The following is a 26,579-nucleotide window of genomic DNA, read 5'->3' on the forward strand; positions in this document are numbered from 1 at the left end:
TTTGATTTGTATTTTAACAAGAAGCTAAGATTCAGGAAGGAAATTTTTCTTCAATTCACTATTTTGTCAGTATAAATCCACTCTCCCTGTTGCAACTAGGAATAATGTCCCTGTAGAGGGCAAAGTCCAGCTGAAGCAGCATTTATACCAGGAAAACTGGGTAGGAAAATGGTTATGGTTCCAATCCACCTTTCCCCATGGCCACTTTTGAAGATGAATAACAAAGAGATGGCATATGGCAGGGGTCTCAAACTCGCGGCCCACGGGCCAATGGCCGGGCCAGGCGGGGCACAGGGGAGGGGCCTGTGGCCTTCAAAGCGCCGGCGGCACCAGGGCAGGTCATGGGATGAGCGGCCCACCACCACCGCGGTGGTGGAATACTTGATGCGCCCAGCCTCACCCAGACTCTACTTCCAGCGGCCTCCAGGTAAGTTGAGTTTGAGACCCCTGGCATATGGTCTAATGGCCATATTGCCTGACTGCAGCTTCCATCAACCTCAGTTCTGCCAGTGGTAGTGGTTCCTTTTTGGATCCAGAGACAACAAGCACACTTGTGGTTAAGGCTAGAGAGTTTTATTAGCAGACTACAGAAAAGGTATTATAAAAGCAATATAGACTCAGAGTACAATCCTTGCATCCCTTGTCCTGTCATAAAATCCTTAAAGAAATTACAGCGGAAGACTCCTGGCTGGCATACAGTACCTTCCAAGTCTGTTTTGTGGTTTTTGTCTTGGGAAAATTCTCTGACATTATATAAGAAGTTTTTGTGGGGAGGAGGTTAACCCTAATCACACTTCTTGCATTAATCATTAACAATTGATTAAGATGTTTTCACATAACTAATTGGGAAAGAATTGTACAAGATAACTTTATATATATCTTGGATATTCCCATAGTAGTCAGTTGAATTTGTCTAATCCCATCTGGTGATAAACAACACTTTCAAAGTGGCTGCAATGCTGCCCAGAGCCACCAGTTCCTGGCCCATATATATTTAAAAACTTATCTAAACAATGAGGGACAGCAATCTAAGCAACTGAAGTATGCTCAACAGATAAGTGAGTGACCTTTGAAGATATTTGTGGACATTAAGCTTACACCTAGGACTATCCAAAAACAAAATCAACAAGCTTCTCATCGGAAACTCATGAGCTCATTGGTACAAGGCACCAGACAGCAAAGTGAGATCCTGGCAGAGAGGAATGTAGAATAAGAATAGCTATATGCAGATGTTCCACATACAAAGACAGAATAATCAAACACCACTATGTCCTTGTGAACACAAGGGACTTTGATCCATTTCCATTCAATCTTCCATTGCGTATACCAGTTAATCCTGTTGGGAATAATAGTGCAAGAGTATCTACAGGACCACATGGTGGGCATGTCATGAGCGGAGCCGGCTGGTGCTGGAGGTCAGACTAGATGGCCCGGGAGACCCCTTCTGACTCAGTCTGTTTCTATGTTTCTAGTTCACCCCTGGAATATACAACCACACTCTCCAATGTTTTGATTAATCCATCCCTCCATATGCACAACTTTTTTGTGTGAGTTGCTTGCTTTGAATGCAGTAGGGTTCCAGGTCAGTCTAGTTAGAACGGTTTACAGGGAAGACTGCCTGAGAGACCCTAAAGATGTGTCGATGGTCAAGGGAGGTCACACCCAGACAGATGGGCAAATTCAGTAAATGGAAGCATCATAGGTAAGATATTTCACAACATTCTCTGGGCTATGGTGCTTCTCTTCTGCCTAAGTTTTCACTTAAGAATAAATTAGTTAACAAAGCGTAATTTGCAATACCTTGCCAATTTCCTCTCATTTCTAGAAAGCAGAGGAGGGATTATTTTTGCCATCCTACATGGCAAGTTCTAGGTATTTAAAAAAATGACTCAACAGTAACAAGAAAATGAAGTATGCATGCATAGAAGTGCATAAAGTTTTGTAGGGAGACAAAAAGAATGGACCAAAATGTGGTGAGGCCCACTCTGAAGGACAGCAAGAAAGAACTATGGCTCAGTGGTAGACCGGTTCTTCTACATGCAGAAGCTTCCAGGTTCAAACCCTGGCATGTCCGGGAAAGCCACCAGCTGGAGCAGACAACAAACTTGGTAAATGGCAGCTTCCTGTGTGCTATGCCTGATGTAGTGGCTAAGAAAATCTCTGTGTTGTTGGCCCAATTTAAACAGCAATATGCTACTGCAAAATATATGGTGAGGGTTGCTTAAACACAGAACACCAAGAAATTCTTCCTTCTTTTAAAAGTCTGTGTTAAACTGAAGTCTACAGTCGATCACTAAATTTGCTCTATAAAGCACCAGCAGAAGCTTCTCTCTCTCTCTCTCTCTCTCTGTGTTTCAATTCAGGGCCTTTTTTTTTTTCTTCAACAGCTGCTAAGCAGAGGTCAGGTTCATGAGACCTTGACTTAAAGGAAACAACATCTTTCTGCTGTGTCAAACCTCTGGGGTGGGTTTGGGGTGCTATAGTTATTTATTTATTTAAAGCAAGAGTTCTCTATTGTTTATGATGCCTCTGAAGAGCTGGAGTAATGTGTGTTGATACTGAAAGGTGAAAGATGCGTTTTCTGTTGCTATCATCTGCAGCCTGTAAGGAACAGGATGCGTGCTGAGAAGTGTAAAGGACAAGGTGCCCTGGAGCACTGTGGGATGCAAAGCATAAGATGAAAACGCCTTGGAAAACAAGTCTTAAAGCTCTGGTCCTCTAGCAGGTGTAAATTGACAAAGCCTGTCAGCCTTTGTGTTGCCTTGCTGATCTACGCTTGCAGAGGATCCAGTGAAGGAGAAGAAGGATTAATCTAACGTTTCCTTACAGCCATTTAAATCAACTAGAATTAGTTTATAAATGCAAAGTTCTTCATTAATTAAAGCATGATTTCAAACAACTTAGTGCAGCCTTCATCCGCCTCCTCCTCATTAGAAGGCCCATTTTGTTTGTGAATTGCTATGGAAGAGCACCGAATGCCTACAAATGAAGCAAAAGCTCTGCAAAGGAAAGGTGCCCTCATTTAAACGGTATCCACTAGAAATGCTAAAAGGTTTGTGCAGTTAGTCAAAGTAAATTTGTGAACGTCAGCTTAGTGTCCCCTGTCCCTTGTTCCCTCCAATACAGGCCCAGGGTCATTCAATCACCCCTGCTTAAAGCTCTTTTTTCTGCTAATTCCTCTTCATCTGTAAACAGTGAACACATCTTTCTCTCCTGGACCTTCACAAGTGTACATGCTACATTCCCTTCTTATTTTCTTTAATTTGCATAGCCCTAGGAGGGCCACAGTACAGAAAGAGGTGGTTTTTATCCCTTCCCTGCCAGCCTAAAATGCCCCCATTGCTCCAAGTTTCATGGGACATGGAAATTCATGGGCAGGATGTAATCATGTCTGGAGAAGAACTTCCTCCCCCCCTATTCACTGTGATCGCTTCCAACGTGAGTAGCTTACCATACCTGTAGGCATTAATAAAGTTAGATGATGAGCTAGCATATTATGCAGCAAGATCAATACGTTGTTTTCCCATCACTTTGTTTATTTTGCCCGTTGACTAACTTCCACCAGTCCCCTTCCTCAGGCTTCCACTCCTATACTCCTCTTGTCTTCCGTGGATAGAAGGAGTATAGAAGATTTTGATTGATCTGAAATGATTCATGAATGTCAACATGATGAGTCGCCTTGGCCAGGGCAACTTATTTTATATTGTTAACTTGTTTTATATTGTTAATGTATAGTATTTTAATTGATTTGTTTGTGAGCCACCCCGAGGCTTCGGTGAATGGAGCGGCATAGAAATTTTCTAAATAAATAAAAATAAATAAATAAATAAATAAATAAATGATCAGGATGATATGCTCCTTAAAGATGTTTTCCAATCCCCAAATCTGAGTTTATGTTAAAAGAAAAATATGAGGTTTAAAAACTGCACTTTTAAAAATGCACATTTTCTCAAAATATTTTTTCATGTTTAATGTATGGGTGAGTGTGTGTGTATATTCTCTCTCTCTCTCTCTCTCTCTCTAAAAAAAATAGCACTCTTCAAATGTGCACATTCCAGTTCAAATGAAATGAAAAAGACCATAGTCAATCACGGGTGATGAGATGAACTAAGTTTCAAGGTAGTGATGAGAGAATTTCAGCAGTTCTGTACAATGTTCACCTGTCCCTAATGAAGATTCCATTCCTTAATCTTTTTTGTTGTCCTACCAATAGCAAGTAGTGGGTTGTTTCCCATGACAACACAGAGGGATATACTGATTTGGTTAAATCCATTCCATCTGTGTTTTGCAGATGGTCAGGCATGTTTCATTCCACCATTGACAGAGTTGTTGAGGTTTTTTAAAATCTGAATTTTGTTTTATTTGTGCTGATGTTTTTTAGTGTGAATATGCACATTATTTAAAACAATTTGATGCTAATCCTCTCACAACTAATCCATGGAATCTGGAAAACTCTGAACAATCCACACCACTGGAGTATCTACAAGTTGGATTCAAAGTAATCCAAACTTATTTGAATATTACTTTTTTCTATGACATCCTACATTGTAGCAGTTCAGAAGATAGATAAGAGGCTTCCAAACAACAGGCCATGAAATGCTGGCTACTGACTACAATTTCGGGCCTCTGCTGTGTCAGTGAGGGCAGTAAAAAAGAGGTTTTTTTCCACTTCCATTGCCTCCTCACAATGCCGCCCAGCGGAGATTTTTGAATGGTGCAAGGCCTGGTTCGTCCGGGTCCTAAGGAAGATCGGGTTCCACCCTAAAAGGCCCACTGTGATGACTTTTCCAGGCATTTCAGGGAGAAAATCACTCAGATTCGTCACGAGCTGGACACCACTAGTGAATCAGAGGTTTCTGGGGAGACGCCAATGCTGCCGTCTGGTCCAGAATTATTGGATGAATTTCAGTTATTATGGCCCGATGATGTGGACAAGGTGCTTGGATGAGTATGTCCCACCACTTGCCTATTGGACCCTTGCCCGTCTTGGTTAATAAATAATTCCAAGCACAGGATTGGGATCTGGATCTTGGAAGCTTCTCTGAGGGAGGGTCGGGTGCCTGCCCCTTTAAAGGAGGCGGTAGTCCGACCGGTCCTGAAGAAAGCATCACTGGATCCAGAGATGGCCACTAACTATAGACCAGTGGCCAACATCCCATTTCTGGGCAAGGTGTTAGAGCGGGTGGTGGCGGGACAACTCCAAGCACTCTTGGAGGAAACTGATTATCTAGACCCATTTCAGTCTGGCTTCAGACCTGGGTACGGTACTGAATCTGCCTCGGTTGCCCTGTACGATGACCTGTGCAGGGAGAAGGACAGGGGGAGTGCGTCCCTGTTGATTCTCCTGGACCTCTCAGCGGCTTTCAATACCATTGACCATGGTATCCTTCTGGATAGGCTTGTGGGATTGGGGGTCGGAGGCACTGCTTTGCAGTGGTTCCGCTCCTATCTCAACGGCCGATTCCAGAAGGTAGTGCTGGGGGACTATGGCTCTGTGCCATGGCAGTTATGCCATCGAGTACCGCAGGGGTCCATTTTGTCCCCTTTGCTGTTTAACATCTACATGAAACTGCTGGGAGAGGTCATCAGGAGGTGTGGGCTGTGGAATCATCAGTACGCTGATGATACCCAGCTCTACCTCTCGTTTTCCACCAATCCAGGTGAGGCAGTGGCTGTGCTGAACCGGTGCCTGGATGAGGTAATGGGCTGGATGAGGGCCAATAAACTGAAGCTCAATCCAGACAAGACGGAAGTCCTGTTGGTTGGTGGATCGAGCTTCGGAGAGGGTGGATTTGACCTAGTCCTGAATGAGGTTGCACTCCCTCTTAGGGACAAGGTCTGCAGCTTGGGAGTGCTCCTCAACCCGGAGCTTTCATTGGAAGCTCAGGTGACAGCGGTGGCGAGGAGCGCTTTCCTTCAGCTTCGGCTGATTCATCAGCTGCGCCCCTACCTGGAGTTCGACTGCCTGGCGACAGTGACACACACGCTGGTGACTTCCCGTCTGGACTTGTAACACGCTTTACACGGGGCTACCCTTGAAGACTGTCCAGATACTTCAATTGGTTCAAAATAGAGCTGCCAGGCTGCTGACGGGGACTGGGCGTTATGTTCACATGACTCCTGTCCTCCGTCAGCTTCACTGGCTTCCCTTTGAAGTCCGGGCCCAATTCAAGGTGTTGATGATGACCTATAAAGCCCTAAACGGCTTGGGTCCTGGTTACCTGAAGGAGCACTTACATCCATATATGCCCGGCTGCCCCTTGAGATCTGCGGGAGAGGCCCTTCTCCGGGAACCCTCCATGAAAGAAATTAGGAGGGTAGGTACTCGTAGGGGGGCTTTCTCTGCGGTGGTGCCCAATCTATGGAATGCGCTCCCCAGAGAGGTCTGCCTGGCACCGTCGTTATTTGTTTTTCGGCGCCAGGTGAAGACCTTTTTATTTAAGTGTCATTTTAATTGTTAACAGTATTTGCTTATTTATCTGGCCAGGGCGACTTCTTTTATATTGTTATTTATTTTATATTGTTAGTTTTATATTGCTATTTTTGTATTATATTTTATGTTGTGAGCCGCCCTGAGGCTTCGGCGAATGGGGCGGCATAGAAATGTTTTAATAAATAAATAAATAAATAAATAAATTTAACATTTAGGAAAACAAAAAATAAAACCTTTTTAAAATGAACTACACTAACACTATGTTCACCCTACCTTGGAAACATGAGAAAAGAGAAGTCTCATGAAGCTTGTCTTAAGCAGAAAATTTCATTAATGCCAAAGTTCATGTTGTATGCAATATTCCCTTTGAAAGGCAGACAAACTATAATCCCTTGCTTCCCACCTTTAAATGGCATGATTGAGCATCTGAAAGAACATCATTTCCAGCCAAAGACAGGACTGGTGAGATCCATCTTTTGTCCAATGAGCCCTCTTTATTGGTTAGGATTGTTTGGTTGGTTGTTGTTTTGCTTGAAAGAGCAGATGAGATGAGTGAATGATATGGGAGAGTCCCATATTGAGTGAGACTCACACTTGAAGTATTCTGGGTTTGAGTTAAAAATAGTGTGATACCTTTTGAAGTTGAGTTGAGTTGTCTTCCATTCTTACGCGTACAGGGAAGCCCACACCAAACACAGTAAGTTTGCCACACTGGTAGCGGGAGGTGTATATGTATATTTTTACACTTAGGATTGCATTGGGACTTGTAATATGACAGACAAATGATAGGTAGTCTATATATAGACATATAGAATAGAAATAAAAACTTTGATTAAAAATAATCTCATTGAATGAAAGCAAAGCAATAATTTTGGTTAAAATCCATGACTCTGAAGTCTGCTAAACCTATTTCAATTGATTTGACAATTAAATAAAATAACTTACTATCTGTCAGACTGAATTAATGAATGAAAAAGAGCAAAGAAGGTAAAAAAAAAGAATGATGATAAGACAGGGCTATATGCTTGAACATCAGCAAGCACTTGTTTATTTGGATGCAATGGTTTACCTAAGGTGAAATAACTCAAATTTCAATTATCATTGCTATTTTCTACAGGGTATTATCTAGCCAAACTCAGGCAGATTATCCATTATGAGAAACCTAGAACTGCCTCTGAAAATAGCAGTCCCATGTCAGTTTCTTACAGTTGCTTCCATAATGAATTAACACTTACCACATATTCTCACATAATCACATGGCATGTTTCCCTTCCTCCCTCACCAGATAAAGCTAATTATGAGGAAAGAGAAAGCAAAGCCTTTTTCTGGTCTCTGAAAGGAGTATAAGCAAGTACCCAGTAGATTATAAAGAAGGCCCAATTCAAGTCTGCCTGCTTATACACTGAATTCTGGGGTCTTGTGTGGGGATTCATTCCTCGTGAAGTTGTGGGGGGGATGTGCTCATGTGCTTCTGTTCCTTCGCCCCACTGCTGCTATCTATGGGGATAGTCTGAAGAGGGGAACCTGCCTTGTATTTGCAGGTCCCCCACAAGATTTAGAAATATGACCAGAATTGGCATTGGGACCTTATGGGAAGTATGGGTGGTACTTTATTGTTTAGAGTTATTGGACTACCTGCCCATATATGAAGGAAAGACTGACCTTATGTATGTTCAGAAAATATGGCAGCATTGTGAAACTCGTAGCTATTCCTCCTCCCAATTTTATTTGATGTGGAAAGTGGGTTTATTTTGGTAGCTAAGAATGTGAGTGAGGAATCCCTCCATTCAAATCTCAGTTCAGTCATTTAACTGTCTGTGTTGTTTTCGAGATCCCATTATTATCTAAGGATAATAATGCTGAGCGATTCTGTTGGTTGGTTGAAAGGGTTACTAAGATAATATTTGTGGAATGGTTTTAATATTTGATATGTGCTATGTCAGAGATTTTAACCACCAATTAGCCAAGTTGGTTTGTTTAATCATGAGAGACAAAAAGAAAAGAAAAGAAAAAAAAAAACCCACCAGCAAGATCTACTAAGAAAGCCTCTTTATTGGGCATGCTCTTCTCCAAGAGAGATCAGCCACCCCAACTGCTAATCCAAAGGTTTTTATACCTTTAAGAGAAAATCCATAAATCATTGGTCATCTTGATCTCTGGCCATCTACTGTTTGATCTTTTTTTCTGCCCATTGTCAACTTTTGAAGGTACCCTGTTTTACCCTGTTCTACACTTAACAGTGGACAAACAAGCAGAAAGATGCTGGTCAATCCTTGTTCTGTAGTCAGCCAAGTGTTTTTCAGCTAAACAGTTTTGATTACACTAATTTTCCCTTCATATTAGTGAAAAGGTCCCAATCCCAATTTCTGTCTAGCACTGATAGACGAGGTTCACAAATTGAGGGTTCTCTCAGCTCTTCTGCAGATTGGAGCTTTTCAGATAGAAGCTTTAACAAGATTACAAAGAGTTCAAGGCCAGAAATTGTCTCTAAGTTATATAAATTCTTGATATCAATATGAAGATGTCATTAGCTTTGGCCCCTTCAGATGACAAAATGCATTCTTTACATTTAACTGTTCAGGTAATAATGAATGGCAAAACTTTTTAGATATAATAGAAAAATTACATGGAACTTGCATAATTATAGTTATAAATTGTCTGCTTCTGTTTTGCGTTTTGTTTTAATCAGTACATTCTCAACAGGGATTTCCAAATTGCTGAGAAAAGCTTCATGAATGGTAGAACTGCAAAGAATGTACTGCATTATTAAGAAAGCAAATGATTTGGGCTGCCATTAATGATGAGTTGTTTGTGCCTCAGGCACCCCATAGAGTGGTCAGCAAAATCTATGCAATTAATAGTACATTGGTATTTCCTGTGTGTTTCTTATGCTAATTAAAAAGAGTCGTGTAATAACATTACTTATGATACCAGTGGAACTTTTCAGCAAGCACAAAGTACTGTTCCTTCATAAATCTGAGCTCACTTTTGGCTATTGATTCTATGCGCCTGTATGGCAGACAAATATATGATGGGTTGGAGGAGCTGCACTCTGTAGCCTTTAGGCTTCTTCTTGACCTTTCTCTTTCTCATTGCTGTGAAATGGAAGGCCATATTTGCCCTTGTGAGAGAGGCTCTCCTCACCTCTTGATGTCAAAGGCATTGATAGTTCTCTGACAGTTCAGCTGTTGATGAAATAGGGATGATGGTCTGAAATCCAACTAAGAGAAAGCCTTTCATTTTTCTCTCCTTCAGCCTGCAGACAAAACTGATGGCTTTCTTCAAAGACCTCCACATATTTTAAAAGTCTATTCACAATTTAGCAGATGATGCTGGTGGTGCCCTTCCGTTGTTCTTGTTGCTTGCGTGAGGAGCCAAACCAAACCAAAAATAAAATGTTTGATTTAGTTTCTTCTGATATATCTTTTCCCCCAGCCAGGTCAAGATACCACCCCTTATTATATTAAACACCCAAGTGTACTGTAGTGTCCTCTCTCTACATTTTAGTAAACACCAAGCTTGCTGCACTCTGTATAATGATAATTGGTTACATATGCATAACATTAGTATTATTGCGAACAAATATACCAAGGATAACAGCTTTAGGTGCTAGAAGCACCTCTTGCCATGCAATCAGTACTATTTCTTGAACAATAAGTTTCCCAAAATTTGTAAGCAACTCTACCATAACATGAAGTCTTTCCTAACTTGAAATGATCTTTGCATGATAAATTCTCTCTTTCTCAATTTTTCTTGCTTTCAGAAAAGAGAGCTGCAATTGCATCAAATAAATAAAAATAAAATAAAAATAAAAATAGAGTAAGTATTTTGCAGGAACAATGATCAGAAAAGAAGGGAAACCAGTGAGAGGCCTAGGCAGAGCACAAGCACATACTGATTGTTTTCTGACTCTCGCAGAATTTCAAATGAGCCCTTGACCGTCTTCTTTTGATACTGCCTTCTGTAGCGGTGATGAAGAGCCACTGGATTCTTTCTACATACCCCTGTGGCTTAATGAAGAGGAAAGGCAGAAATTGCATACTGCCATGCAGAATGACCTTACCTGATAAGAATATTGTGCTTTCTTTGCTATAGGTGACAAGGGCAGGCGCAATGCAGCAGTGTGTTTCTTCTTCATCTTAATGAGAAGAAGGTAGTTGTTTGTCCACTGACTCAGCTGTCTTTGTTTCAAATGCTAGTCATTTCTGGATTACCCTTGCTCTGTTCTTCAGTGAGAAAGACAAACAAACCCCCAGGCTGTTGCTGGCATCATCTTCAGGTCATGAAAAGGCATCTGTGCAGATTTCACATCACCTATTTTCCATATAAGTGCTACTGTGCAGGTTGGTAGTCCGCCAGTTTTTGACATCATTGCAACAGTAGGGGCGATGCAGAACAGAACACCGCAGCAGTAGCTAGTTCCATAATCAAAATTAAAGTCACAAATGTAATCATTGGGTCAGAGAAGTGTGAGCAGTGGAAAGTTGGTAGTAGAGTACTATCTTGGCCCTCACAAAGGATACAGATTGCACAAACTGAAGAGCAGCATGTTCAAAGGCTTATGCCGCAAAATGAATCTTGCCTCATTACCTGGATCACATAGTTCCACAGCCTCCATCAAAGGGATATAAGAAATCAATTTTAGGTGGATGTGATTAGGTCATTCGCACAGGGGAAAAATACTGAGCTTCCTAGAAATACTGTCTCTCCTTGTAACAATTGACAGCGAGATACTTGCGATAATCTTTTGCAGGAAAGACAACAATGAGTTTTGTGGCAACTTAAGGGCAAGTGCGTTGATTGGAATATGGCATACTTCATCAGATGGAATTGGAATTCCAGGTAGGGAAGCAGATGGCTCTGTTTTAGTAAAGAGTTTCCACAGTTTGCATTTTCTGAGCTGTTAAGTGATCTGAGAGTTGCACATTAAAATATGCATTTTTTGAGTTTTGTGATGCACTCATCTCAGGAAAGGAATCTTACTAAAATGTGCATATTAGAGAAATGCACATACACAATGTGCAGAAAGAGGCTTTCTGGCTAACGAGCTGGGGTATAAATCAAGTAAGTAAATAAATACATTTAAGAGAGATGTGCACAGAGCCACATTATAGCACTGTAAAATTGCTTGGAAAAATACTGGTAGATGAACAAGTATATAAACGCACCCCTGCATCACTTTATTATGTCCTTGGATGGTGTTGGCAAGTCTATGCAAATAAGATCTCTTTCACTGTGTGCGTTTTTTGCATCTGGACCCACTTTGACCTCACTGCTTACAGCCCTTCAAAACCAGGCGTGCATAGATAGAGGCACTTATGATTAGGGTAGTGGTCTCTGCATCCAATGCAGTGGGCAGCAGCCCACACAGGGTAATACCATAACAAATTCATTAATCACTTACCAGAAAACCCTTTGTTGGCATTTCCTTGGAATTCAATTAGACAACCTCTTTAAACTTCACTTGCACTGTTCAGATTAACAACAAGATGAAAATTTCTGTTCTGCTCATTCAGAAAAGTTGTTCCTCAGAATGTGGGTGTTTCTGTCAACATCTACCATGCTTTTATGTGCATTCATAGTAAGGAAGCTTTTATTGTCATACAATTGTTATGTCACCTCACATTATTGTAATCCATTTCTTCAGAACGTCCACTAATAAAATTCAAATGCATTTTTAATGCCAAGGACCTTTTCATTCTGCTCCAGAATTTGTTCTTGTCCTATTCCAGAAGGGGCAGAGGGAAGGCTTTTCTAGAAATGCTATTTTGTGGAACAGAACTGAAAGCAGAACTGTGCGTACCAACTTGAGATAGTCTTAAGATAGTCCAATATTTTAAATAAATATTTCCCCTAGGTGGAATATAGATAAATTAGCACAACTGGATGCAGTGTTCCACTCTTTTTAACAATTGCTGTTGATTTTTTAATGCCATCATAACAGTGTTGCATCTCAGTATATACAAACTTTGGTTTGTCATGGCACAGCTGAAAAGATACCGCCACAAATATTGATTGGTAGTTTGCAGTGACATCATTATTGAGGATTGAAATCAATACAAATTTTACTTAATGAAGCCATAATATTCCTGAATATCTTTAGATGGGAAAGAAAATCTCTCTCTTGTTGCTACTTATTTCAAGTAACTGTCAGTGTGTTATGCTTTTCCCCCCAAGTTAAACTGAAAATTTACTGTCTCATGTGCATTATGAGGACTGCTTCATTAGTGAAAGGATTTCATGCAAATTTTAAGATTTACATAAAATCTTTTGCATGTTCTTAGGTTTACTCACATTGAAGGGTGAATTTGCATATTGCAGATTATCACAAAATGAGAGCAGTGCAATCAACAATTATATTAAAACACTGCTATGGCTGTGGATTTGATATTGTCCTGTGGCTTCATTAAAGAGAAGGTAGCATATAAAAAAAGATGTTATGGTTTCCATCTGGCCTCATATACAGCCATAATAGTCTTTCTAATGAAGGAAATAAAAGGAAAACAAAATCCAGCCTGCAATCTACTTCATTTGCTAATATGAAAATGTCTCATTAAACAAATGGCTACCAAGTACAAGTGTTTCACGACCTCTAGCAAATTAATGCTAAAATGAAAAAGCACATGTAACTGTTTCAAGCTTCACACTGCCATTAACATGTCCTGTTAATAGGAGTGCTGGAAATGTTAGTTTTGCAGTTAAAAATTAAGGACTTGCTTCCAGTAAACAATACAAGCCTCATTACTTACTTAGTATCTTGTCAGCAACATTAGGGTTGGGCAACTCATTTAGGGTGGAATTCTGCATTAGAATTTTCGCATAAGCTGAAGAACTGCAAAACATGTTCATATTTTTGTTTACTTGCACTTTTCATAAGCCTATCAGAACCCAGTGTCAAGTGTCTGTGCCTGCATACAGAGCAGATGCTGGAACATTAGGACTTGGGATGATGGAGGTGGATGGGTATCATGGTACAAAGCTACAGGGCCAGAGGCTTGGCAGGTTCACAAATGAAGACAGAATCAGGAAAAGGCATGGCTAGTATAGTGCTTAAGGCAAGGATCAAGCACCTGCCAAGGTAAGGAATCAGACCAGAAGCAAGGGTACAGCTAGGAGCAGGCAGGAACTGAAGAGCAGTAGAGGGCAAGGCAAGAGTAAAAGTGGGATCTGGAACACAGTGCAGCCACCACAAACCCCTGGGTCACTATGGAGAAATTTAGCGGGCAGAGGATCTTTTATAGAGCCTTCCAGAGATCCCCAGCTGCACTGCATGATTACTAGGGTTCCAATCCTTGCAAGTACTGACAGATTTAATCCTGATCCAACAGGATCTGAAGTCTTGACATTGTTCCTGTTCAAGGTTTCTTCAAATCTGAGTGTCCCATGCTGAAATACATGAGGGGGTTCAGATAACAAGGCAGATGACCAATGGTTAAAAAAAAATCACCATAATCTAAATGGTCCTTTGCTAAATTAAAGGGCACCACCAAGGTCCATGCATTTCACTGTGTCCATCCTGATGGAAGAGGGTAGAACTCCCCTCCTGAGACTTCTCAGTATTACAATAGCTTGTTGTGTCAAAACACATTTTGGTAGCAAGGTCAGAACCAGAGAGCCATTGATGAGTGGCCCATTGCAAGAAGGGCTAGGCGGAAAGCTGCTTGGGTTTGGGAATGGGGCTAGAAAGGGGGGCAAGCACTGCTTCCCCCTTCATTGTTCCCACTTGCAAGAAAGGTGCTTTGGTGGATGCCAAGCTGGAGATGCCTCCCCCACAGTGGGAGTGAGAAGGGAGGCATGTGCTGCCTTCCCCTTTGATGCTACTGCTGTCAAGAGAGTAGGGATGCCTCTCTGACAGGTTGGAAAGGGCAATAAACAGGGAGAGCAGCTTAGCAGTGCTGCCACCAACCAGTTGAGTCACGCTTCCTACTCATGCATGCAAAGCTCAGGTGTGCACAGAGGCAGAAGGGGAATCAGGTGAGCAGCAGTCCTCCCTTCCACAGCACTGCCCAGCTGATTCTTCCTCCTCCCCACTTTGCCTAAGCAGGTATCAGACCCTCCCTCCCCCAGCACTTTCCTCAAAAGCAGGTGTGGGTACCTGATCAGCTCCCTCATCTTCTTGGCTGCAATTCATGGCATGAGCCTCATTTGCCAATAGAAACTAGACTGCCACAGTAAATCCCATTCAGCTAACATACTACTGGGGAACTGGAATACCATTTGGGTCAACCTGATCATTGCTCAACCACTGGTCTTCCTGCTCTATTACAGCAAAGCATTGCTGCACTGCTTTGTGGGGTAGCCCATTATGGCAATCATCGTTACTGGAACTAAAGCATGCACACTTCACATTGCACAACAGTTCTAAAGGTGACCATGGATTGGTGCCTTATACCAATTCATTATTCAACAGGAAGGCTAGAACTCAAGCAGTTTTAAGCTCTGTTGATTGCTTTACCTATAAATAAAATTAACATTATGACAAAAACCAGTGTGATGTAGTGATGAGGGTGCTGGATTAGGGTTAAGGAGACCAGGGTTCAAATTCTCTGTCCTGAAGGTCTCTGAGTAACCCTGGACCAGTATCTCTCTCTCTCTCTCTCTCTCTTTAACTTACCTCACAGGACTGTTATAAAATTGGGGTATGAAAACCATGAATTCTTCCATGGATTCTATTGAAGAAAGACAGTAAATGAAGCAGATAGCAATGAGCAGCATCCCTTTGAAGCATAAATGCCTGAAAATATTAATCTATTACTTTTATGCAATATTCTTCCATCATGGAACTCAAGGTGGCTACATTTGATTCCCTGGTGATCTCTCCTCCAACCATGGAGCAGATCCAGACCTTCAGCATGCTGGCTGTTCCAGATGCCTTCAGAACATACCCTGGGAAAAAATGTCTTAAATATATGTTTATACTACTGAAGCAGTGAAGCAAAAACATGGAGAAATAGAACTTTTTCCTCCCTAGTCTTGACATACTAATAATATTTATGTTTCAGTCCCTTTGTAAAACATAGTTGGACATGCAGAAAGGGAGAAATATGATTTTAAAGTCTCCTAAAGAGTTCCTCCCTTTCTACTGGGAATTTCTGCAAGATGTGATTTTCTATATAAAGACATTTCACATTTTGTTTTTTTTCTTTTTGTTACTAAACTATTGATGAGCAGGCTGTTTTCTAAATAAATTCATAAGAAATGGAAGATAGAGCTCGAGGAGGTAATTACAAAACCATGACAAGGGACAGAGATCTGCCTGCATTTTCTGCTGCAATTATTTCTTTATTGGAAACTGGAGGCTTTGCATAGGCTGTTTTTCCTTTGTCTCAAAGTGAGTTATGTGGGAAAAGGGGAAAATATTGGAAATTATAAGAGGTGAAACAAACAAAGAGCAATCCTCTGTAAGGTGTCATTGTATGCCAGAATAAATATCCCTCCTATTATAACCACACTCATTGGGAATGTTTGATAATCCTACCGGCATTTCCATTAGGATTATTGCTATTATCTTTATAAACTTTGCATGCATTTACACACTTAATACTTGAGAATATCTTTGGTACATGAACTGTAGTATACACCAAAATGGCAGGAGTTCCCTAGCTAGTATCCAATAAAAGCTGTAAAATCCTCTAACTCTCAAGAATCTCACCCTCAGGCAGTGCTTGAACTGTAAACATTTAACAAAAGCAACTCCCCGTCTTGTCTTATCTCTCACAGTGTGTCATCCGCTTCATTTTATTGTTTGCTTCAGCTGATTTTACATCGCCATCTCCCCTCACACAGCTCCAGTCAAGATACTCCACGCTAATCAAAATATCAGACTTCTGGGCATAAGCTTGATCACGGCAGGAATCCATATGGAATGTACTTTGCGTTGTACTGTTAGGGTGTCTCTGGTGTTTTGGGGGTGTGGTTCCCTTGGCCACAGACCTCTTTGCTTTCTTCTACATGTGGGAATAGCAGCAGCTGGCAAGATAGGGCAGCTGGCATGGTTGGTACTCACGGATCAAAAGAAGCAGAGCACAAAAGGAAAACAATCCCTCCTCTTGTCTAAACCACCAAAGATGGCCACAACTGGAATAAGAAGAAAGGAGATAGATTGGCTCAAAAAACCAAAAATATAAAGTGGAAGTCGGGCAGAGAAAAGGAACATATTTGTTTACTGTGGATTTTTGCTTACAGGGTGAAGAAATGCCTGCTGTACAAAGTACCTGTTATTTCTGAAGCTGGATTCTGCTGCTTATGTAAGATTGGGCAAGACTTGAGCAGGTCTGAACTGATGATTCCAGCCACGTGCAGCCACTTCAGTGGTACCCCTGGGCTGTTAGTGTGCCACAGCCACCCATTAAACTCTACCGTGAATGGCCTCACTAGATTCTTTTTCTATAAAGTTATAGCACTTGAGCTGGAAATGATTTAGAACCCCCACTCCTGATAGAATATCAGCATCAGGATGAAGCCAGGAGGTTCCAGATGTGCAGGAGGGGAGGATTCAGAATGTGTGGAACATGATGAGACCAGGCAGGATTCAGAAGAGGAAGGGACAGTTCATGCATTGGAGGGAAGAAACTAATTAGTATCATTTTGTTTATTTATTGTATTTCTCTGCATCCCAATAGCAGAAATGCTCTAGATGATTCACAAAACCTAAAACTATAAAATGTAATAATATAATAAAGTATTTAAACATTTAGAACAAAATCAAACCAACATAAAAAACAGAGTAAAAGCCTGCAGTAGAGGAAAGATTTCAAAAAGCAGCAACACAGTTCTTTAGAACAGAAGGCCTGAAAGGGACTAAAAAGACTTGACTGATGCCAAAAGGACTACAGCATAGGTGCTGGGCGAAGCACATCGACCTTTCATGACAGGGATGACACCACAGGAAAGGGCTTCTCCTTTGTAGTCATCTGCCTTCTCTGTTTTGACATACATGGGAAGAGATTATCTTTCAAGTCACCTGAAGGCACAGATGTTCCTTCTGGAAGTGTTGCAGCAAAACCCAGAGAGCAAACAACTTGGAATCCAATTCCACATGCTTTTTCCTTGACTGTTCCATGATTTTTTAAAGGTGTGCATAATCTGTTGTAGCTGTAGTTGTATAGACCACTGACAAGCAGCAAGTCTAGCAACCTGAACTGAAATCCATGTTGTTTCTATCATCTGAAATTAGACTGGAATGTTGCTTACCTTAGACTGTGAAACAGCAACCAGCTGGCTATGATAAATGCATAAGGAAGACATGGATGCATTAGCACCATCTCAGTTGTGTTTCCCACAACTGATAATGATAAGCATCCCTCTGATGCTGGAGGTAGCCAAAATACTGGTTACTAGCCACAGTGGAAAGACATCTAGAAATCTAGCTTTTCCAGTTCTCAAACTGCACCTAGTAGCAAGATGGACATTCAGATATCCAAAGGATACAACTACATAAACATTTGCAAGAAATAAAAGAACTGGTTGGTTCAAACTGAGAAAATTGACATGAAACGTAATTCTGCTTGGTTAAATGGTCTGATCATGCAGTTTCAAGCAATCAGTGAGAGTTTCATTGAGCACAACAGGGTAATATTTAAAGGGAAAAAACCCATGTGTCTGGATTTCCTACAAACACCACTTGCTGCAGAATTCTGACCAGGAATGCAACATCTTAGTATTCTCAGCTAAATGGCTCTCAGTTGGTAGCATTGATGAATATGTCAAGTTAGACAAATTCTTATACTGAATTGAGATAATTGTAGTATATTACATCATCACTCTCATTTTCTGGATTGTTTTTTTGCTGTCTCTAAAGTTGGCAGAATCACCTTCTGTTTCTGTGATATGTGCCTGATGTCTGACGAAATAAGGGAGAATGTAATTGTGGAAAAAGGTACAGAGACACAAAGCATGCATTTGCGCAGCAGCAGAATGAAAACTTTGTATGCAAAGGGTTCTCAGTTCAGTCCTAATATCTCTAATCAGGGCCAGGAAAAGATCCCTGACTGAGATGCAGGATCGCCACTGCAGTCACTATAAAAAATGTTGGGCTAGATGGAACATCGATCGAGCAGCTTTCTATTTTCCTATTTCTTAACTTTCCATAATGAATTAATAACTGCATGCATTCAGATGATTGGTTTTATGTCAAGGGATCTAGAAGTTAAGAGATGGGTTGCTGTTGTAGGTAGCTTTTCTAGGGAACTAGGCAGATTTGATAGAACTGTCAATGGGAATTAGCATGATATCTTGGCATGATCAGATAATAGTCAAATGGTGTACTGTGGCTGTTGGCTTTATATCCTTCTTCTGGGCTTCCAGGAGTTACTTGATTATCTTTGTAAAAAATAATACATTGCACCAAATATTCTGATCCAACCAGGGACCTTTCTTTTTTGAGATGATTCTTGCAGGAAATACCCTCTAGTCCACATGGTGAGCACTTTTTGCAATGATGAACACCTTTCATGTTTACTAGGCATGGGGAACTGTACTGGGATAGGTGAGTGAATGACCCCCTTTCCCTTATGAACTTGCCCCAGCTGCTGCATGGCCCTCCCCACTGTAGGCCAGATGATGGCAGGGGAAAATTATGCCTCCCTGCCCCCCAGTTACCTGGTTTTAAGATGATGCACTAGACTGAGCTTCCCTAGGAGCCTAGGTTTGTCATGCATAGGAAGGAAAACCTGGGAGAAATCCACCTGGAGTAAAAATTTTACAGCTGAGGTGCGGGCTGATGGAGCATTCCTTTGGTCAGTGCCTCAGTCAGGAACCCAACGTGCATGGGCTTCACTGGCTCTGGAAAGCCCATGTTCCATCAAAGCTGGGTCCACAACCGAGGCACCAGCTGGAAGAACACTTTTCCAGTTGGATCTTCAGTAGGGGGAGCTTCTCATGCCCATGTCCTTCGCCACTGCTGAAGATTCAGAATGGCCCAAACTCTTGGTGCACTTCCCTGCACCACTGCGCACTTGGGCCACTGAGTGCTGCACTAGGTCGAATCAGTAACTGGGGATAATAGCAAGGGTACCTCTTCTTGCTAGCATCCAAGGGTGGGGCTTGGAATTGTTTTTAGCATCGGATGCCCTACTTTGCAACTTGAGGTATTCATGTGTAAATAAATATATGGTAAGCACTAGGTTGGATCGCTGCAATGCATTATGCTTTGTGCTGTCTTTGAAAATGGTCTGGAAATGTCAGTTGGTTCATACAACAAGATTGTTACAAGGACTGGCCAGTATGGTTGTATTAGCTAAGTACTTTTCCACCTGCACTGGCTGCTCTCCAGGTCTGGGTCTAATTCAAAGTGCAAGTATTAACATTCAGAACCTTACCTGACTTGGCACCAGGTTACCCAGAGGATGGTCTTCTCCCATCCAGACCTGCCCAGACTCATCTTCTACGATCCTTCTGAAAGTATCTGCCGGGGAAGTCAGTTGGGTGGCTACCAAGGAGAGATTTTTTTCTGCTGGGGGATCCTGACTATTGCATGACCTTTCCGGAGAGGCTTGTCTGACACCTATATGGTACTTTTTCCAGTACCAGGTGAATTCCTGATTTTCCCAGGAATTCACCCATGAATTTTAGTTTCAGGCTGTTTAAAATTGTGTGTTGTATTTTACATCTTTGTAGTATAAGTGATACTAGGTTTTACTCCAGTTTTCACTTTTATTTAATACTGTTGTCTTAAATATTCAAATTTTATGCTGTATTTTATGCTTTAAATTATTTAAAATAGGTGAGAACTGCCCAGAGAACTTTAGTATTGGGCTGTATGAACATATAATAAAATACATAAATAAACAAAACATAAAATGCAAGCTGGAGAAGTGATTTAAGCTGATGAAACAATTTGCAGTAGGGAAGGGAGAGTTGTGGCTAGGTTTTGGCTGAAACTCAGCAGAATTCATTCCTCATGGCTGGCCCTGTCTTGGAAAGCAAGCAGAGGTAAGCAGACAGCCATAAACCCTCATGAAACAAAGGCTGGACAACCAGCAACCTTCTTCTCTGTCAGGACAGCACCACAAACAAAGTCTGCTGCATGAAACTCTGAAGAAGGATACTGCCAGTGCAGCCTTCCTCAGCCTGGTAGCCTTCAGGGGCATTTGGACCACAACTCCCAGGATTCCCATCCAGCTGGGTCATTGACTGGGAATCCTTCAGGTTGCAGGCCAGACATGTCTGGAAGGCGCAAACCTGGGCTGGTGCATGGTACCAGGCTCCATTTCTGGTGAGCCCCATGTGAACAACCTTCTTCCACATCAGGTACAGCACTACAAAAGCTGCTGCGTGTGGTATGGAAGAGGGTTGCTGCTTGCACAGCATGTGGGTGTTGATTCCTTGTGAACACCCTGCAAACACTGGCCTTGCTCACCAGGAACTCAGGACCATGACAAAGAAGGCTGGAGGCTTGGGAGCTGAACAAAGTGAATCCAATGGATTCCAACCCCAAAGTTGGATCCTTCACACATCCCTAGCTGTGGCCTTCCAGATTTTTTTTTGCCTACAGCTGTCAGTATCCTACCACATGACTGTTATAGGTAGAGCTGATGGGAGCTGTAAGCCAAAGCTTCTGGAGAGGCATGTGTTGCCCGTTGTTGATTTAAAGGTATTTGGGCATAGTTAAAGGGAACAATAGCAGCCTTTATCACAGGGGATTCCACGCCTCCTTTAGTGAGGCATATGGTCCCAAACTGGGCTCCACTCAGATAAATATCTACGGCAAAGCTCAGATACTACCACATACTCTGAAACACTTGGTTATACTTGCATTGTTGTTTTGGTATAATTTTCATTTAAAGGCCAGTAGAGGTCTTCTAGCCTGCTGCTTTTGTGTTGCAATTTTCTGTTTTAGCTGTGAAGCTAATGAATTTTTACATACTCAGCTACAGAGTTTCCCAAGGTCCTCCATTATTCATTTACATTAAGCGGCATGAGCTTGCACTTTAATTGTAGAGCATTAAATTACAGGTTGCTGCAAGTACTTTCTGCTTTTCTTTTTTTGCCTTTCTTGTTGATACTCCTCCTCTGTTAATTGCTTCATCTGTGGCAGAATAAATAAAACTTGAGTAATGGCAGTTAGTTCTTATGGTTTTGGAAACAATCTTAAAATATCCATCAGGATGCATGCATGTGCACAAATACTCACCCCTCATCCTCAGAGGAAATACCAAATGGATTGCAATATCCTAAACTATGCCAATACCTCCCAAAGGGGAATGTCTTCCCACCACCACTACTGATACTGCTAACAGGTTGGCAACTGGACACCTAATGGTCTGGGCTGATGAAGCAGTGGCTAAGAATATGAGCCCAGAACTCCTCTTTCCCACTTTGCCATAGATATGAACTTAGTAAGGCTACAATGCTATGCCTACTTGTTGCCTGAAAGGAAGCCCCACCAGCATATACTCAGAAGAAGACACATGGTTTTTTTCAGCATGGACATGTCACAAGTTGTGCTGCATGTGACCTTAGGCAAGAAGCTCCCTCCTGGTTCCACAGGTCCCTTCCTGCAAAATGGGGATAGCAGCACTGATCTAGTTTACAGGTTTATTTATTTCCTTTCAGTGCTTGTATACTGCTGCACACATGTATACAAGGGCCTCATCGAAAATGATGGACGAACATCATCACTGCTCCATATCTTGCAAGATCCTGGAGTGGCGGATAGTGCAAAGCTAAAACCTTAAAAAACAAGCTAGCATGAAAACCATTAGAACTGTGGCTGGTCAACCAAAAGATTTCCTGGAACATTAATGTCTTTAGCAAGCACCAAAAACAGCATAGTGTTGGTGCCTACCTCATCTCTTGAGGCAGGGATTTCTACAGACAGAGGGCCACCACACTGAAGGATCTTCTCCTGGTGGACTCCAGTAGGCCATGGGTCCATGTGGAACCACTTGGAGAATGTCCTTCAATAACCTCAGTGATTGGGCAGGTTGATAAGAGAGAAGGTGCTTTCTCAGATATCCTGAATCAAAGTTATTCCAGGCTTTGTACATCTGTTGTTGTTGTTATAGGCCATCAAGTTGTCTCCAACTTATGCCAACCCTGTGAATGAAAGCCTTCCAAAATGTTCTATCCATGACAGCCCTGATCTGCTTTTGTAAATGCAAAGCTATGGCTTCATTTATGGAATAAGTCCATCTCATATTTGGTTTCCTTTTCTTCTTCTATCTTTGACATTCCATAGCATGATGGACTCCTCCAGGGACTTTTGCCTTCTCATGATATGCCCAAAGTATAATAACCTCAGTTTTATCATCTTTTTCTTCTAGAGAAAGCCCTGACTTGATGTATATCAGTACTAGAACCTTAAATCTGGCTCAGCAATGAATCAGCAGCCAGTCCAGTTCGTTTAACAGAAGACTGTAGGCTGAAAAGGGACGGTTCTGAAAACAGCTGAACTGCTGCATTCTGCACTAGCTCTGTCTTCCAGGGCACTTCCACATACTGCACAGCACAGTAATTCATGAGTAAACTCGTTGGTGCCTATATTTTCCCTAGTATAGAGTTTGCAGAGGGTATGTTAGTGAAATGCTATATGAATTCTTCTCAGCCTATATTATTTATTTATGTACATCTTGGGAAAAATTCTGAGCTGCTGTTGCTGCTGCTGCCATCATTACCAGACTTGTCATTGGAGAGGTAACTGCTTATAAAATGTTCATTCCTTGATAAGAATGACAGCATCTAATTCAGAAGTTTATCTTGAAAGGTCTTGATGTTGATGATGATGCACATGTGATGCTCTAGGCTGGAAAAGATGTAGATTTTGTATTGGTTTTATGTAAACTACTTTATAAGAAGAAGGGACTTGAATAGAACAGTGGTAATGCCAGTGATGCTGAAAATCATTCCTATTTTCTTGATTGTCACTTCCAAAGAATGGCTATTTAAAGGTAGTTTTGATACTGGATAATGAACCTTGTCAATTCAAATTCAAAATCTTCAGTTTTGTTTTAAAATGCATGTTGTTCTATTTTTGGATCTTTTCATGATGCTTATTTTTACTCGGCTTTTTACCAAGTTTTAAATTTCTAAAGGTCTTACATCCTGTTTTATCATATGGTATTTTAAAGTTTTAATTGTTGTGAACCATGCAGAATCTTTGGCTTTTGCACGCTGGAAAAATGCCATAACAAACACATAAAGGTGCAATCTTGTGCATGTATAGAGAAAGAAGTACTACAACCGTCAACATTTCCCAACCAGCAATGCAGGGAATGGGAAACTTTTTTTTTCTTTAAACATGTATAGAATTGAGCCTTACAAATGTCTCTCTTTTCCATTAAAGGACTTTAGTCCATGGGAAAAGTCAACTAAGAGTTAGGCAGAGATAGAGCAAAAGGCAGATGAATTTTGCAACATTGTATATAATTAATAATAATGGCAATATATATTTCATTTTTATCCCACCTAATAGCTACAGTTGTTTGGGTAGTTTACAATAATACACAATACAGTTATCAAGATGGTAACTTAGAATTTAAAATTTCTAACACAGAAAAATTTAAAACCATTTAAACAGCAAAACATCAACGATAAGACCCTTGACCTCAAAGGATAGAGGCAACTGACAAGAATGGCCCATCAAATGGTTGCACCTGTTGAAAAGGTGGCACTAGTGGTACCAGACAGACCCCAGTGGGTTCAACATATCATAATCTGGGAGTGATCACTGAGAAGTTGTCATAGCTGTCTCTTGTTGGCACCTTCTGAGTTTCCTGAAAGGAGCCACATAAAGGGAGGTCTGCGATGTTGATTGTAGTGTCCCAGCAGGTTCATCTTAGCAGATGCCTTCCATCAGGTATTGAGGTCCTGAGCCATGCAGGTTTATAGGCTAAGATGAGGTCCTTCAATCAGGCTAGTACTACAAGTGGACCAGAACTGGCCACTTGTACACATGTTCAAACCTTCTGGTTTCCATTATTAATCTGCCTGCTATATTTTGCAAAGCTGGACTCCACAGAAAATCTTCAAGGGCTGTAGTGCCATTTAAAGCACAATGCAGTAATCCAGCTTGGAGTTTACCAGAGCATAGGCCATTGAAGCCATATTATTCATTTCCAGACAGGGCCTTAGCTGGACCGCCATCCAAAGTCATTCGGGGCCATCGAGGCCAACTGAGCCTCAAGTGTTGGAGATGGCTGCAGGAGACCCACCCAACTATGAATCTGCTCTTTCAGAGGCAATGCAGTCCCATCCAGATGGAAGATCCTCCAACTGGTTGGGAAAACCACACACTAACTGCATCTCAGGCTTGTGCAGACTGAGCTTTGGTTTATTGATCCTCATAGAGTGAACTGTCACATTCTGGCCTGAATTTAGCACATAAACAGCTTCACTTGATGAAAGGGAAAAGTAGAGTTTCTTGTCAAAAGCATACTCCAAACGTTTGAAGGAACTTATTTGATGGTTTCGTGTAGATGTTGAATAGCGTGTGTGGGGTGGAGGGAGAGTTGGAATCCTGAACAACTTACTCTCCATGGTGAAGAGTCATGAGGACAAACTACATTATCCAAGCACACTTTTTTTTCCCCCAATTTGTATCCCATCCAATTACTAACTTCTCTGGACAGCATAAACAAATTGATGACCCACTCTGGCTGCAATTAATAAAATACAGTAATAAAATTCAATATTAAAACTTATTAAAATATTGATTAAATAAAAAGGTCTTAACCTGGCGCCGAATATCATATAATGACGGCGCCACGCATACCTCTCTGGGAAGCGCATTCCAAAGTTGGGGAGCCACTGCAGAGAAGGCCCTCCTCCGGGTATTCTGTCTCCTAACATCTTTCACAGAGGGTTCCTAGAGGAGGGCTTCTGCTGCCGATCTCAGGGGGTGGGAGGGCAAATAGGGAAAAAGGTGTTCCTTTAGGTATCCTGGTCCCAAGCCATTTAGGGCTTTATAGATAATAACCAGCACCTTGAATTGAGCCTGGACTTCGATGGGAAGCCAATGGAGCTGATAGAGGACTGGGGTTATATGAGAATAACACCCAGTCCCCAACAGCATCCTTGCAGCTCTATTTTGAACCATCTGAAGTATCCGGACTGTCTTCAAGGGCAGCCCCACGTAAAGCACGTTACAGAAATCCAACTGAGAAGTAACCAATGCGTGTGTTACTGTTGCTAGGCAATCTTCCTCCAGGTAGGCACGCAGCTGATGGATTAGCCGAAGCTAAAGAAAAGCACTCCTCACCACTGCTGTCACTTGGGCTTCCAAGGACAGCTCCAAGTCGAGGAGCACTCCCAAGCTGTGCACCCTGTCCTTTAGAGGAAGTGCAACCCCGTCCAGGGCAAGGCCCAAGTCACCTACACAGGAGCTCGAATCACCCACCAACAGAATCTCCATCTTATCTGGATTGAGCTTCAGTTTATTGGCCCTCATCCAGTCCACTACCTCGGCCAGGCACTGGTTCAGTACAGCCACTGTCTCACCTGGGTTAGTTGAAAAAGAGAGGTAGATCTGGGTATCATCAGCATACTGATGACTCTGCAGCCCAAACCTCCTGATGACCCCTCCCAGCAGTTTTATGTAGATATTAAATAGCAAGGGGGACAAAATGGAAGCTGGCGGTACTCCATGGCAAAGTTGCCATGGAGCAGAGCCAAAGTCCCTCAGCACCACTTTCTGGAATCGGCCGTCGAGGTAGGAGCTGAACCACTGCCAAGCAGTGCCTCCTACTCCCAATCCCGTGAACCTATCCAGGAGCATACCATTGTCAATGGTATCAAAAGCCACTGAGAGGTCCAGGAGAACCAACAGGGACGCACTCCCCCTGTCTCTCTCCCTGCACAGGTCATCGTACAGGGAGACCAAGGCAGATTCAGTCCCGTACCCGGGTCTGAAGACAGACTGAAATGGGTCCAGATAATCAGTTTCATCTAAGAGTGCCTGGAGTTGTCCCACCACCACCTGTTCCAACACCTTGCCCAAAAACGGGATGTTGGCCACCGGTCTATAATTGGCGGCCATCTCTGGATCCAGAGACTCCTTCTTTAGGACAGACCTGATTACTGCTTTCTTTAAAGGAATGGGCACCCAGCCATTCCTCAGAGAGGCTTTAATAACCTCCAGGATCCAGGAACCAATCCTGTGTTTGGCTTTGGTCAGCAGCCACGAAGGGCAAGCAGGTGGTAGGACATA

The sequence above is a fragment of the Varanus komodoensis genome, unplaced genomic scaffold (assembly GCF_004798865.1).
Source record: "Varanus komodoensis strain SLA01 unplaced genomic scaffold, ASM479886v1 scaffold1, whole genome shotgun sequence".
Taxonomy (NCBI): Eukaryota; Metazoa; Chordata; class Lepidosauria; order Squamata; family Varanidae; genus Varanus; species Varanus komodoensis.